The sequence below is a fragment of the Amia ocellicauda genome, unplaced genomic scaffold (genome assembly GCF_036373705.1).
Source record: "Amia ocellicauda isolate fAmiCal2 unplaced genomic scaffold, fAmiCal2.hap1 HAP1_SCAFFOLD_341, whole genome shotgun sequence".
NCBI lineage: Eukaryota > Metazoa > Chordata > Actinopteri > Amiiformes > Amiidae > Amia > Amia ocellicauda.
In genome coordinates, this window is record NW_027102911.1 from 2,501 (window position 1) to 15,000 (window position 12,500).

The following is a 12,500-nucleotide window of genomic DNA, read 5'->3' on the forward strand; positions in this document are numbered from 1 at the left end:
CGCTGGGAGCCGGGAGCCTTTCCTGCAGTCAGTCGGTCGGTCAGTGAGTGAGTGAGTGTGTGTTGCGCTGGAGGAAAGCTCCAGCCCGGCGTCCGTCCCCACCGGGGAGGAGTAGGCCTGCTGACTGAGCGCTGGGAGCCGGGAGCCTTTCCTGCAGTCAGTCGGTCGGTCAGTGAGTGAGTGTGTGTGCTGAAGGGAAGCTCCAGCCCGGCGTCCGTCCCCACCGGGGAGGAGTAGGCCTGCTGACTGAGCGCTGGGAGCCGGGAGCCTTTCCTGCAGTCAGTCGGTCGGTCAGTGAGTGAGTGTGTGTGCTGAAGGAAAGCTCCAGCCCGGCGTCCGTCCCCACCGGGGAGGAGTAGGCCTGCTGACTGAGCGCTGGGAGCCGGGAGCCTTTCCTGCAGTCAGTCGGTCGGTCAGTGAGTGAGTGTGTGTGCTGAAGGGAGGCTCCAGCCCGGCGTCCGTCCCCACCGGGGAGGAGTAGGCCTGCTGACTGAGCGCTGGGAGCCGGGAGCCTTTCCTGCAGTCAGTCGGTCGGTCAGTGAGTGAGTGTGTGTGCTGAAGGGAGGCTCCAGCCCGGCGTCCGTCCCCACCGGGGAGGAGTAGGCCTGCTGACTGAGCGCTGGGAGCCGGGAGCCTTTCCTGCAGTCAGTCGGTCGGTCAGTGAGTGAGTGAGTGAGTGTGTGTGCTGAAGGGAAGCTCCAGCCCGGCGTCCGTCCCCACCGGGGAGTTGTGCCCGGGCCCGGGCCTCCTGCCGACGGACCGTGTGGCGCATTGTCCCGACTGCGGACTTTCTCCAGCAAAAAGGCGGAGGTGCAGTACCGCCATTTCGCCACACGAGGGACGGAATGGCACCCAACTGCCCCCTGGTGTCGAAAAAGCGCAAGGGCACCCGGGCCGGTCCGCCCCAGGCAGCGGCCGAGATGCAGCACCGGGGGCCCGGCCTGCCTGCCCTGGAGGTCAGCCTGCCAGCCCTGGAGGTCTGCTATCCAGCCCTGGAGGTCTGCCTGCCAGCCCTGGAGGTCTGCTATCCAGCCCTGGAGGTCTGCCTGCCTGCCATCCAGCCCTGGAGGTCTGCTATCCTGCCCTGGAGGTCTGCTATCCAGCCCTGGAGGTCTGCCTGCCTGCCTGCCAGCCCTGGAGGTCTGCTATCCAGCCCTGGAGGTCTGCCTGCCTGCCCTGGAGGTCTGCTATCCAGCCCTGGAGGTCTGCTATCCAGCCCTGGTAGCAGCACTGCCTGCCCTGGAGGTCTGCCTTCCAGCCCTGGTAGCAGCACTGCCTGCCCTGGTAGCAGCACTGCCTGCCCTGGAGGTCTGCTATCCAGCCCTGGAGGTCTGCCTGCCTGCCTGTTAGCCCTGGAGGTCTGCTATCCAGCCCTGGAGGTCTGCCTGCCTGCCTGTTAGCCCTGGAGGTCTGCTATCCAGCCCTGGAGGTCTGCCTGCCTGCCCTGGAGGTCTGCCTGCCTGCCATCCAGCCCTGGAGGTCTGCTATCCTGCCCTGGAGGTCTGCTATCCAGCCCTGGTAGCAGCACTGCCTGCCCTGGAGGTCTGCTATCCAGCCCTGGAGGTCTGCCTGCCTGCCCTGGAGGTCTGCCTGCCTGCCCTGGAGGTCTGCCTGTTAGCCCTGGAGGTCTGCTATCCAGCCCTGGAGGTCTGCCTGCCTGCCATCCAGCCCTGGAGGTCTGCTATCCAGCCCTGGTAGCAGCACTGCCTGCCCTGGAGGTCTGCCTGCCTGCCCTGGCAGCAGCACTGCCTGCCCTGGTAGCAGCACTGCCTGCCCTGGAGGTCTGCTATCCAGCCCTGGAGGTCTGCTATCCAGCCCTGGAGGTCTGCCTGTTAGCCCTGGAGGTCTGCTATCCAGCCCTGGAGGTCTGCCTGCCTGCCCTGGCAGCAGCACTGCCTGCCCTGGAGGTCTGCCTGCCTGCCCTGGTAGCAGCACTGCCTGGCCTGGAGGTCAGCCTGTTAGCCCTGGAGGTCTGCTATCCAGCCCTGGAGGTCTGCCTGCCTGCCTGTTAGCCCTGGAGGTCAGCCTGTTAGCCCTGGAGGTCTGCTATCCAGCCCTGGAGGTCTGCCTGCCTGCCCTGGAGGTCTGCCTGCCTGCCCTGGAGGTCTGCCTGCCTGCCCTGGAGGTCTGCTATCCAGCCCTGGTAGCAGCACTGCCTGCCCTGGAGGTCTGCCTGCCTGCCCTGGAGGTCAGCCTGTTAGCCCTGGAGGTCTGCCTGCCTGCCCTGGAGGTCTGCTATCCAGCCCTGGTAGCAGCACTGCCTGCCCTGGAGGTCTGCCTGCCTGCCCTGGAGGACAGCCTGCCTGCCCTGGTAGCAGCACTGCCTGCCTTCCAGCCCTGGAGGTCTGCCTGTTAGCCCTGGAGGTCTGCTATCCAGCCCTGGTAGCAGCACTGCCTGCCCTGGAGGTCTGCCTGCCTGCCCTGGAGGTCTGCCTGTTAGCCCTGGAGGTCAGCTATCCAGCCCTGGTAGCAGCACTGCCTGCCCTGGTAGCAGCACTGCCTGCCCTGGAGGTCAGCCTGCCAGCCCTGGAGGTCTGCCTGTTAGCCCTGGAGGTCTGCTATCCAGCCCTGGAGGTCTGCCTGCCTGCCCTGGAGGTCTGCCTGCCTGCCCTGGAGGTCTGCCTGTTAGCCCTGGAGGTCTGCCTGCCTGCCTGTTAGCCCTGGAGGTCTGCTATCCAGCCCTGGTAGCAGCACTGCCTGCCCTGGAGGTCTGCCTGCCTGCCCTGGAGGTCAGCCTGTTAGCCCTGGAGGTCTGCCTGCCTGCCCTGGAGGTCTGCTATCCAGCCCTGGTAGCAGCACTGCCTGCCCTGGAGGTCTGCCTGCCTGCCCTGGAGGACAGCCTGCCTGCCCTGGTAGCAGCACTGCCTGCCTTCCAGCCCTGGAGGTCTGCCTGTCAGCCCTGGTAGCAGCACTGCCTGCCCTGGTAGCAGCACTGCCTGCCCTGGAGGTCTGCCTGCCTGCCCTGGCAGCAGCACTGCCTGGCCTGGAGGTCAGCCTGTTAGCCCTGGAGGTCTGCTATCCAGCCCTGGAGGTCTGCCTGCCTGCCTGTTAGCCCTGGAGGTCAGCCTGTTAGCCCTGGAGGTCTGCTATCCAGCCCTGGAGGTCTGCCTGCCTGCCTGTTAGCCCTGGAGGTCTGCTATCCAGCCCTGGAGGTCTGCCTGCCTGCCTGTTAGCCCTGGAGGTCTGCCTGCCTGCCCTGGCAGCAGCACTGCCTGCCCTGGAGGTCAGCCTGCCAGCCCTGGAGGTCTGCCTGTTAGCCCTGGAGGTCAGCTATCCAGCCCTGGAGGTCTGCCTGCCTGCCCTGGAGGTCTGCCTGCCTGCCCTGGAGGTCTGCCTGTTAGCCCTGGAGGTCTGCCTTCCAGCCCTGGTAGCAGCACTGCCTGCCCTGGTAGCAGCACTGCCTGCCCTGGAGGTCTGCCTGCCTGCCCTGGCAGCAGCACTGCCTGGCCTGGAGGTCAGCCTGTTAGCCCTGGAGGTCTGCTATCCAGCCCTGGAGGTCTGCCTGCCTGCCTGTTAGCCCTGGAGGTCTGCCTGCCTGCCCTGGCAGCAGCACTGCCTGCCCTGGAGGTCAGCCTGCCAGCCCTGGAGGTCTGCCTGTTAGCCCTGGAGGTCAGCTATCCAGCCCTGGAGGTCTGCCTGCCTGCCCTGGAGGTCTGCCTGCCTGCCCTGGAGGTCTGCCTGTTAGCCCTGGAGGTCTGCCTTCCAGCCCTGGTAGCAGCACTGCCTGCCCTGGTAGCAGCACTGCCTGCCCTGGAGGTCTGCCTGCCTGCCCTGGCAGCAGCACTGCCTGGCCTGGAGGTCAGCCTGTTAGCCCTGGAGGTCTGCTATCCAGCCCTGGAGGTCTGCCTGCCTGCCTGTTAGCCCTGGAGGTCAGCCTGTTAGCCCTGGAGGTCTGCTATCCAGCCCTGGAGGTCTGCCTGCCTGCCCTGGAGGTCTGCCTGCCTGCCCTGGAGGTCTGCCTGCCTGCCCTGGAGGTCTGCTATCCAGCCCTGGTAGCAGCACTGCCTGCCCTGGAGGTCTGCCTGCCTGCCCTGGAGGTCAGCCTGTTAGCCCTGGAGGTCTGCCTGCCAGCCCTGGCAGCAGCACGGCCTACCTGCCTGCCTGCCCTGGAGGTCTGCCTGCCTGCCTGCCCTGGAGGTCAGCCTTCCAGCCCTGGCAGCAGCACGGCCTACCTGCCTGCCAGCCTGCCCTCCCCAGCCACACAGCCCTGCCTGCCTGCCTGCCAGCCCTGGAGGTCTCCCTGCCAGCCCTGGAGGTCTGCCTGCCTGCCTGCCTGCCTGCCTGCCTGCCCTGGAGGTCTGCCATCCTGCCTTCCAGCCCTGGAGGTCAGCCTGCCAGCCCTGGAGGTCAGCCTGTTAGCCCTGGAGGTCTGCCTGCCTGCCTGCCTGCCTGCCCTGGAGGTCAGCCTGCCAGCCCTGGAGGTCTGCCTGCCTGCCTGCCTGCCCTGGAGGTCAGCCTGCCAGCCCTGGCAGCAGCACGGCCTACCTGCCTGCCTGCCCTGGAGGTCTGCCTGCCTGCCTGCCCTGGAGGTCAGCCTTCCAGCCCTGGCAGCAGCACGGCCTACCTGCCTGCCAGCCTGCCCTCCCCAGCCACACAGCCCTGCCTGCCTGCCTGCCAGCCCTGGAGGTCTCCCTGCCAGCCCTGGAGGTCTGCCTGCCTGCCTGCCTGCCTGCCTGCCTGCCCTGGAGGTCTGCCATCCTGCCTTCCAGCCCTGGAGGTCAGCCTGCCAGCCCTGGAGGTCAGCCTGTTAGCCCTGGAGGTCTGCCTGCCTGCCTGCCTGCCTGCCCTGGAGGTCAGCCTGCCAGCCCTGGAGGTCTGCCTGCCTGCCTGCCTGCCCTGGAGGTCAGCCTGCCAGCCCTGGCAGCAGCACGGCCTACCTGCCTGCCTGCCCTGGAGGTCTGCCTGCCTGCCTGCCCTGGAGGTCAGCCTTCCAGCCCTGGCAGCAGCACGGCCTACCTGCCTGCCAGCCTGCCCTCCCCAGCCACACAGCCCTGCCTGCCTGCCTGCCAGCCCTGGAGGTCTCCCTGCCAGCCCTGGAGGTCTGCCTGCCTGCCTGCCTGCCTGCCTGCCTGCCCTGGAGGTCTGCCATCCTGCCTTCCAGCCCTGGAGGTCAGCCTGCCAGCCCTGGAGGTCAGCCTGTTAGCCCTGGAGGTCTGCCTGCCTGCCTGCCTGCCTGCCCTGGAGGTCAGCCTGCCAGCCCTGGAGGTCTGCCTGCCTGCCTGCCTGCCCTGGAGGTCAGCCTGCCAGCCCTGGCAGCAGCACGGCCTACCTGCCTGCCTGCCCTGGAGGTCTGCCTGCCTGCCTGCCCTGGAGGTCAGCCTTCCAGCCCTGGCAGCAGCACGGCCTACCTGCCTGCCAGCCTGCCCTCCCCAGCCACACAGCCCTGCCTGCCTGCCTGCCAGCCCTGGAGGTCTCCCTGCCAGCCCTGGAGGTCTGCCTGCCTGCCTGCCTGCCTGCCTGCCTGCCCTGGAGGTCTGCCATCCTGCCTTCCAGCCCTGGAGGTCAGCCTGCCAGCCCTGGAGGTCAGCCTGTTAGCCCTGGAGGTCTGCCTGCCTGCCTGCCTGCCTGCCCTGGAGGTCTGCCTGCCTGCCTGCCCCGGAGGTCAGCCCCAGGCAGCCGGGTGGCCTGCCTGCTGCTGCTAGGCCGCTGCCCCGAGCCGCCGACCCCATCGACAGGAACACGAGAGAGTTTACAAGCGAGAGGAGGCCACATATTCGACACCTTTCGTGCTCGTTTTAGTCTCCAGTCTGTTTTGACGTGTGTTATTCTGAATCTGCTGCTTTAACTCAAGGGATTCTGTCGCGATTGATGCCTTGTCCTTCGCTGTATGTTTGCACTGGTGTTGTAAGTCGCCCTCTGTAAGATCATCATTTATTATCTGCCAAGAAATAAAGATCATCATAATGTTCCCCAACTTTCAGCTTCTGGGGAGTTTGTTCCAGAGTGTGACGACTCTCTCTCTGTCACCATCTCTCTCTCTATCTCCATCTCTCTATCACCATCTCTCTCTCTATCTCCATCTCTCTATCACCATCTCTCTCTCTATCTCTATCTCTCTATCACCATCTCTCTCTCCATCTCCATCTCTCTCTCTATCTCCATCTCTCTCTATCTCCATCTCTATCTCCATCTCTCTATCTCCACCTCTCTCTCCCTCTCCACCTCTCTCTCTCTCTATCTCTCCCTCTCTCTCACTGTGTGTGTGTGTGTGTGTGTGTGTGTGTGTGTGTGTGTGTGTGTGTGTGTGTACAGCAGTGTCCCTAGACGAGAGAGAGATCCCTAGACGGGGAAATTACTTTCAAACTGCAGTACCGAAATGTGTCCGTTAGATGGCAGCATGCACCAAGGAATGAAGGAAAGTGCAAAACAAAATGAAAAGGCACATCGCCTGGGCGAAAAATAATCGTAACAAATCAACGGGGGCATTTCTCCGAAAACTAACACCGGGGCAGTGCTCAGGGGGGTCCCACCTCGTGGCCACCCGGTTTGGGGGGCGATCGGGGCCGGTTCCGAAAATCGCTAAATCTCCCATAGCCAGCCCACGCTCCATCCGATAGAGCAATGCCGGGCGGCCGGCCGGCAACTACGGATCATAAGAAATCAACGGGGGCATTTCTCCGAAAACTAACACCGGGGCAGTGCTCAGGGGGGTCCCACCTCGTGGCCACCCGGTTTGGGGGGCGATCGGGGCCGGTTCCGAAAATCGCTAAATCTCCCATAGCCAGCCCACGCTCCATCCGATAGAGCAATGCCGGGCGGCCGGCCGGCAACTACGGATCATAACAAATCAACGGGGGCATTTCTCCGAAAACTAACACCGGGGCAGTGCTCAGGGGGGTCCCACCTCGTGGCCACCCGGTTTGGGGGGCCATCGGGGCCGGCTGAAGAATCGCCCATACTCTGCCATAGGCAGCCCACGGTCCATCCGATCAGAGCAATGCCGGGCGGCCGGCAACCTATGGATCATAACACATCAACGGAGGCATGATAAGAGCATCTTTTATTATCTGCCAAGAAATATAGACCATCACAATGTTCCCCAACTTTCAGCTTCTACCACATCGCTGGGGAGTTTATTCCACTGTGTGACTACTCTCTCTCTATCTCTCTCTCTCTCTCTCTCTCTCTCTCTCTCTCTGTGTGTGTGTGTGTGTGTGTGTGTGTGTGTGTGTGTGTGTGTGTGTGTACAGCAGTGTCTCCGGTTTTCCTTTTGGAATGCCTTGAAGCCGGGGGGGCTTTGCACTCATGAGAACATAGGGTGTCCTTGCCCTCCTTTCGCAGCCCAGGGCATTGAGAGATCCCTAGACGGGGAAATTACTTTCAAACTGCAGTACCGAAATGTGTCCGTTAGATGGTAGCATGCACCAAGGAATGAAGGAAAGTGCAAAACAAAATGAAAAGGCACATCGCCTGGGCGAAAAATAATCGTAACAAATCAACGGGGGCATTTCTCCGAAAACTAACACCGGGGCAGTGCTCAGGGGGGTCCCACCTCGTGGCCACCCGGTTTGGGGGGCGATCGGGGCCGGTTCCGAAAATCGCTAAATCTCCCATAGCCAGCCCACGCTCCATCCGATAGAGCAATGCCGGGCGGCCGGCCGGCAACTACGGATCATAACAAATCAACGGGGGCATTTCTCCGAAAACTAACACCGGGGCAGTGCTCAGGGGGGTCCCACCTCGTGGCCACCCGGTTTGGGGGGCGATCGGGGCCGGTTCCGAAAATCGCTAAATCTCCCATAGCCAGCCCACGCTCCATCCGATAGAGCAATGCCGGGCGGCCGGCCGGCAACTACGGATCATAACAAATCAACGGGGGCATTTCTCCGAAAACTAACACCGGGGCAGTGCTCAGGGGGGTCCCACCTCGTGGCCACCCGGTTTGGGGGGCGATCGGGGCCGGTTCCGAAAATCGCTAAATCTCCCATAGCCAGCCCACGCTCCATCCGATAGAGCAATGCCGGGCGGCCGGCCGGCAACTACGGATCATAACAAATCAACGGGGGCATTTCTCCGAAAACTAACACCGGGGCAGTGCTCAGGGGGGTCCCACCTCGTGGCCACCCGGTTTGGGGGGCGATCGGGGCCGGTTCCGAAAATCGCTAAATCTCCCATAGCCAGCCCACGCTCCATCCGATAGAGCAATGCCGGGCGGCCGGCCGGCAACTACGGATCATAACAAATCAACGGGGGCATTTCTCGGAAAACTAACACCGGGGCAGTGCTCAGGGGGGTCCCACCTCGTGGCCACCCGGTTTGGGGGGCCATCGGGGCCGGTTCCGAAAATCGCTAAATCTCCCATAGCCAGCCCACGCTCCATCCGATAGAGCAATGCCGGGCGGCCGGCCGGCAACTACGGATCATAACAAATCAACGGGGGCAGTTCTCCAGAAACTAACACCGGGGCAGTGCTCAGGAGGCTCCCAGCTATCAGCCACCCTATCCCGGGACCGATGGGAGCACTTTAAAATTTTCGAGTCAGGGGACCAGACGGCCGAGTGAAAAACTTTGAAAAATATTCTATCTCCTCACTCCCATTGACTTTGCATTAGGGCGACCAGGCGGCCGGCGGAAAAAAAATCATAACAAATCAACGGGGGCATTTCTCCAGAAACTAACACCGGGGCTGTGCTCAGGGGGCTCCCAGCTATCAGCCACCCTACCCTGGGACCGATGGGAGCACTTTAAAATTTTCGAGTCAGGGGACCAGACGGCCGAGTGAAAAACTTTGAAAAATATTCTATCTCCTCACTCCCATTGACTTTGCATTAGGGCGACCAGGCGGCCGGCGGAAAAAAAATCATAACAAATCAACGGGGGCATTTCTCCAGAAACTAACACCGGGGCAGTGCTCAGGGGGCTCCCAGCTATCAGCCACCCTACCCTGGGACCGATGGGAGCACTTTAAAATTTTCGAGTCAGGGGACCAGACGGCCGAGTGAAAAACTTTGAAAAATATTCTATCTCCTCACTCCCATTGACTTTGCATTAGGGCGACCAGGCGGCCGGCGGAAAAAAAATCATAACAAATCAACGGGGGCATTTCTCCAGAAACTAACACCGGGGCAGTGCTCAGGGGGCTCCCAGCTATCAGCCACCCTACCCTGGGACCGATGGGAGCACTTTAAAATTTTCGAGTCAGGGGACCAGACGGCCGAGTGAAAAACTTTGAAAAATATTCTATCTCCTCACTCCCATTGACTTTGCATTAGGGCGACCAGGCGGCCGGCGGAAAAAAAATCATAACAAATCAACGGGGGCATTTCTCCAGAAACTAACACCGGGGCAGTGCTCAGGGGGCTCCCAGCTATCAGCCACCCTACCCTGGGACCGATGGGAGCACTTTAAAATTTTCGAGTCAGGGGACCAGACGGCCGAGTGAAAAACTTTGAAAAATATTCTATCTCCTCACTCCCATTGACTTTGCATTAGGGCGACCAGGCGGCCGGCGGAAAAAAAATCATAACAAATCAACGGGGGCATTTCTCCAGAAACTAACACCGGGGCAGTGCTCAGGGGGCTCCCAGCTATCAGCCACCCTACCCTGGGACCGATGGGAGCACTTTAAAATTTTCGAGTCAGGGGACCAGACGGCCGAGTGAAAAACTTTGAAAAATATTCTATCTCCTCACTCCCATTGACTTTGCATTAGGGCGACCAGGCGGCCGGCGGAAAAAAAATCATAACAAATCAACGGGGGCATTTCTCCAGAAACTAACACCGGGGCTGTGCTCAGGGGGCTCCCAGCTATCAGCCCCCCGGGTCTGGGGGCATTGTTTTTCTTTTTAATCATTTTGAGCATTTCCCCCAGTTTAGAGATGTGTGCCCCTAGACAACCCATTGAGAATAACTATGAAATGTTCTGAAGTTTTGATTTTCAAATGTCGGTGAAAATTGAAAAACGTCATATATTCTTCAAAGGAAGCATGGGGCGATGGTAGGGAGAGTCCCCGCAGCGTGCCTCGGCAGCGATGGGAGCGTTTTCGATGTCCCCGTCCCCCCCCATAGGGATAGAAGGGGAGTTAGGTGACCAGGCGTCCCGGGTCCCAAAAATCGAAAAATTAATATAGAATGCTTTTTAATCCATAAATAAAGTAGGGGGCAGTCCTGGTGAGAGTCCCAGCCACAGCCCCAGTGTGTTTTGGAGTCGTTTGTGGCCGGGTGAAAAACTTTGAAAAATTTTCTATCTCCTCACTCCCATTGACTTTACATTAGGGCGACCAGGCGGCCGGCGGAAAAAAAATCATAACAAATCAACGGAGGCATTTCTCCGAAAACTAACACCGGGGCAGTGCTCAGGGGGCTCCCAGCTATCAGCCACCCTATCCCGGGACCGATGGGAGCACTTTAAAATTTTCGAGTTAGGGGACCAGGCGGCCGAGTGAAAAACTTTGAAAAATTTTCTATCTCCTCACTCCCATTGACTTTGCATTAGGGCGACCAGGCGGCCGGCGGAAAAAAAATCATAACAAATCAACGGGGGCATTTCTCCGAAAACTAACACCGGGGCAGTGCTCAGGGGGCTCCCAGCTATCAGCCACCCTATCCCGGGACCGATGGGAGCACTTTAAAATTTTCGAGTTAGGGGACCAGGCGGCCGAGTGAAAAACTTAGAAAAATTTTCTATCTCCCCTAGGTGACCAGGCAGCCGGAGCTGATTTTTCTGACCCCTAAAACAATTATTAAAAGGTATTTTTTCGCCAAACTAAGACTTTTAAAATTCAAATAGGATGATTATCTACTGCCCCAGTGGGTTTTTGAACCATTTTAAGCCTTTTTGACAGTTTTCATTTTTCCCCCATTGACTTCAATGGGAGTTAGGTGACCAGTCCTCCGACTTTTGAACCTCTCCTGGGGGGGCTGTGAGCCCCCGATTTCTTTGCAAAGCACGTCATTCGATTCGTCTCAGTCCCCTCTATATACCCCGTGTGTTTGTTTTCTCGAAAAACCCCCGGAACACGGTTTTTTAGGGGGGGGGTGGGGGGGGGGTACTTCGGAGCCATTTGGGGGGGGGTAAACGACATTTCCCGAAATTAATTTTAACACAGCCTTCCTCAGAATCGCTTTTCCAACAAAATCCTTTTTATTTCGAGTCTCTACGATGTTCCTAAGTGGTCGAAACCACTTTTGGACAGTTTTTACACCAAACGGCTCGGGCGCACAGCGGGCCGTGTGCCGATGGGCGGTTCTCGCGGGTCTGAGGCGGGGCTAGGCTGCTCGCGGCGGGCATGGGAGTGCCGTGTGCAGCCGCCACAGTGTTCCAGGCTGTCAGCATTTCTCTACGGTGCCGGGGGAAATACAGGAACTGGGTTTTTGAAGACACTTAGTGCAATGAGAGAGGTCAAAACTGAGCTAAGGGCACTTGCTGGAGGAAAGTGGCTGGGCCCCGCTAGCTCTTTTACGGACACTTTCTGGACTTGGCCCGGGATTTTCAGACGGTTCTTTGCGACTGTCTGATCATCCAGCGAAATGCAAGGGGGGGAACGGTCCCGGCCGCACCCCGCGTTTCAGGCCTCGTCGGCGGCCCGCTCCGGCGGCTGCGCCCGCTAAGTCTTCGCGGCCCGCCGTGGAGAGTGTGTATGCTGCCCGCCCCAGACGTTCACCCCAAGGGCTTGCGGGCCTTTAAGGGTCTGTCTTTCGGGGTTTCACGGGCTCTGACCTCACCTCCCTGTGGTTCCCGACCGGGGTGTATGTATGCTGCCCGCCCCAGACGTTCACCCCAAGGGCTTGCGGGCCTTTAAGGGTCTGTCTTTCGGGGTTTCACGGGCTCTGACATCTCCCCGGTGGTTCCCACGGAACGGACATATGTATGCTGCCCGCCCCCGGCAGGAACCCCAAGGGCTTGCGGGCCTTTAAGGGTGAGTGCGGGGGGCGTACGGGCTCTGACATATCTCCGGTGGCTCCCACGGAACGGACATATGTATGCTGCCCGCCCCCGGCAGGAACCCCAAGGGCTTGCGGGCCTTTAAGGGTGAGTGCGGGGGGCGTACGGGCTCTGACATATCTCCGGTGGCTCACACGGAACGGACATATGTATGCTGCCCGCCCCCGGCAGGAACCCCAAGGGCTTGCGGGCCTTTAAGGGTGAGTGCGGGGGGCGTACGGGCTCTGACATATCTCCGGTGGCTCCCACGGAACGGACATATGTATGCTGCCCGCCCCCGGCAGGAACCCCAAGGGCTTGCGGGCCTTTAAGGGTGAGTGCGGGGGGCGTACGGGCTCTGACATATCTCCGGTGGCTCCCACGGAACGGACATATGTATGCTGCCCGCCCCCCGGCAGGAACCCCAAGGGCTGTCCCGGCCTTTAAGGGTGAGTGCGGGGGGCGTCGTACGGGCTCTGACATATCTCCGGTGGCTGCCACGAGACGGAATATGTATGCTGCCCGCCCCCGGCAGGAACCCCAAGGGCTGTCCCGGCCTTTAAGGGTGAGTGCGGGGGGCGTACGGGCTCTGACATATAACCTCCGTGTTGCGCGACAGGCCGTCTTTGCCCCCGGC